The sequence below is a fragment of the Epinephelus moara genome, chromosome 17 (genome assembly GCF_006386435.1).
Source record: "Epinephelus moara isolate mb chromosome 17, YSFRI_EMoa_1.0, whole genome shotgun sequence".
NCBI classification, from domain to species: Eukaryota; Metazoa; Chordata; class Actinopteri; order Perciformes; family Serranidae; genus Epinephelus; species Epinephelus moara.
Genome location: NC_065522.1, coordinates 35992 through 39581, shown reverse-complemented (window position 1 = coordinate 39581; position 3590 = coordinate 35992).

The window sequence follows — 3590 nt, the reverse complement described above, 5'->3', positions numbered from 1 at the left end:
TGCTGTCCTCCTCAGATGAAAGTGGACAATCTTACAGGTCTCAGCCATGGCCAGCAAAGTTTCCAATACTTGCCTTTTCCTATGATGTAGACCTTATGCTGAAAGCAGGAAACCGAGCCTACGAAAAGGACAGCATACTGTTGAACAATCCAAAAGTGACAAGTAGCATACTTGAGGCTAGCAGAGACCATATTTTCATACACCACCTACCCAACTGGTCTCCAGGTTTTAGCTGTGGTAGAGTCCTTGGTAGAAAAGTACCCATGCCTCAAAGAGCCAGGGTCTTGTAACGGCTTATATGGTTGGCAACAGAGGATCAAATATAAAATGGGCAATTACTGGGCTAAATTAAGATGTCGTCAACTAGCCTTTCCTGAGCTCGAGGTTAACTCCCTGAAAAGAACAATCTCTGGAGAGGGTTCACCTAAAGGCATCAAATGAGATGTGCCAAAGAAAGCATCAAAAGCCAAAGAAAGCTGAAGTTAATTACCTGCCACCACTGCCTCTTGGTGAGACAGAGGACTCTTTGGAGAAGAAGAGAGTGGATTTGTTGCAGGAAGTAAAGAAGAAAAACAGTGAGAAGATCATTGGTGAGAAAATGGAGAAGTCTTTCTCCTATCGAAGTTGTCGAGCAGTGCCCTGCAGTCCAAGACCTCATGGAGAGATGGCCTGCGCTGTTCTGTGAAACTCAGGTAAATCCAGTTCTTGTGTTTCTTTACCTGATGCTTGGATTGTTGTGTGTGTATAGGCTGCAAGAATATTAGTAAGATACACTTTGTAAGATTATGAAGTCCACCATGCAAAAACAGTTGTATTCACTACATTCATTTTAGGAAGGTGGACTGAATAATGTAGCAACTAAGTGTGTCTTTTGTTGAAACAGTGTAACAGAAGTATTGCTTAAAATTCATGGTCATTTTGAAGGCTATAGATAGTGTTAGGGATGTATATCGTTAGAATTTTATCAATACTGTTACCGATATCGATACTCTTATCGATACTACTATACATAATTTGGTGTAAAAAATAATGAAGTGAAAAGATGTTAAAAAGATTCAGCTTTTTTATTAAAAATCAGCGAGCAAATCTTGTCTCTAACAGTTGCTAGAGACAAGATTTGCTCGCTGATTTTTTGACAGTTGTCAAAAGCCCTATTGAGGATGGGTGTAAGCTTAACTTAAGCAGGTATGAGGGTTTTAGATAGTATCTCTCTGGAAGGGGGCTGGTAACCTGGGTTAAGGGCTTTGGTCATCTCCCTACAGGAAAACAATAATCATAATTAAAAAAAATGCAGTGGGTAGTGCAAACATTACCTAGGCTAGCAAGCCAAACTAATATATGCTTTTGCTATGCCTACCGTACCTAAACCACTTGGACTGAACTATACTGAAGGGCTGTAGATCTTTGACAATAAACTTAGTAACAGCCTTGTGGCATTCTTCAGTCTTTTTGGCAGTCATCTTCCGTTTGCTGGTGATGGTGAATGGGGTTGTTGGGGGTGTTGGCGGTGGCTGAGCTGTAGTGGCTGCTGCCGGATAGAAATGTTTGACGTTACATTTTACCATCAATAGCGCCTACGCCGCCTAGACGGCTGAGAATAATAATAGTGTATTAAATGTCATGAGATTAGCTAAGCTAACTGAACTAACAACACACATAAACTTGTCATGCTTCCTTCTTAAATGCGTTAGCTAGCTACATTTCGTACCTTGACTTGACGTTGCTGAGGCAGTGTCGGGGTCAGAGAAGGGAAGCTGCTTTGAGGACACCGCGTTGCTAGCCGCCGGGCTAACGTTACTTGACACTCTGCTTAGGCAGTCAAACACGCTGCAGTCCTTCACCTTAATATTATGAGTGACTTGCAAGTGTTTCATGGCGTTGCTTGTGTTTCCTCCCTTGCACGAAACTAGTCTCTGACAAATATTGCATCTAGCTGAGTTTTCATTCAGTTTGGTAAAGTGAGCCCACACTTTGACCACCGCGTTCTGATGGCCGACATATTGACTGGAGTGGAGATGAAGCAGGAGATGCAGCATCATCACCTGACGAGGCGGTTGCGTCATTAACCCTTTGATGCATGCACTATAAAATTACCAATAGCAGCACCGTTTTTCAAAAAGCTTTGCGGTTCTAAAGGACCGACACAATTAGGAACCGGTACCAAAAAGTACCGGTTCTCGGTATACATTCCTGCAATAAATTCACTTCTGTCTGTGTAACAGCAACATGCTGAAGGCAGAAGAGATGTCATCATCCGCTGCTTGATGGAGTTCCTTGGAGAGTCTGCAAAGGAACTCATCAAAGACTATCAGGTAAATTTTGAAAATTTGTGACTTTCTTATTATTATTCAGACCATATTGAATTGTCTGTTCTTCAACATAATAAACTAACTCTTATATTTGCATGTTAATGTATTTCTAGGTAAGTAACTCACTTTTAAATTCATTAACTTAAATTGGCATTTAAGATACATGACTGGTGCTGTATCTGGAATGTTTAAAAAACAAACACTTTAACTTATCCATTTATTCATTCATGTCAATGTATCATTTTTAGTCCCAAATACAAAGGCAATGGGGGGTGAGCAAGTAACAAAACGTGTAGCTCAGCGTGTGACGTAAACAGTGATGTAGGAGGGAAGCCGCGGCTGGTCAGTCCTTCGGCAACTCTCTCGTAAGTCAGCCCGTCCTTCACCGTCCCCGTCATCTGACAGTTAATGGCCTCTTTGTTTGCAAGGTAAAGGAGGGCGTGCAATTCCTTGTCTCTCCAGTTGCTCATCTTTACAGTGTCTTGCAGGTTTGCGTTTCCCTCTTGCTACCAGCTGCTCGCTAATTCCTGCTATCAGCTGTTTCCTGTTTATCCACCGCCAGTGCATGTTGCATGTGCAGCGTCATCAACAGCTCCTCCCACAAGTCATCAACAGCCCCTCCCGTGGTGGAAGGCCGTCTCGTTCTTTTTAAACCAAAAAGGTTCCGCCAATATGTCTACCCTACGAGGCGGAAAATTGGGCACCTCGGATCAACTCGCCAATCCGACTCTGTGTGTCTAAACGCTCGCAGTTTGCCCTCAAAACGGCCCAACATTCACGGAAAATCTGGCAGTGTAAAAGACTCAAAACAAATCAGTGCAGCAAAAGGACTTTTTTTCTTCAAGAGTCTTTGAATAAAAATACCAAGTGTTTTTAACAACCTAAACAATTGTTACCTCTGTGACCCGAATAGGGCTGCACGATTTGATATTATTTCAGTATTAAATGGCCACTTTAATTAGCCAACCCAGTGAATCACCTCATACTCAGGAACTTTAAGGTCCAAGCTCGCAGTGTCCGAATATACGGAACTGCGAGCAGACCTCCACGGGCTGATGATGCAAAGGTAGCCTGGGAGGAGGTCACCACAATTGTAAATCAATGATGTGTTTCTCTCGTGCGCGCGCTCTCTCTTTCTCTCTCGCAGTCTCACTCTGTTTCTTTTCTTTTGACTTTTCTAAGATGACAGATGCTGAATATATACTCCCTATCTGATGCTGTGGCTGTTTGTGGTTGGCTGAGAGGGATGTGAACTCATTAGTTTGCAGCTGTGTTAATCAA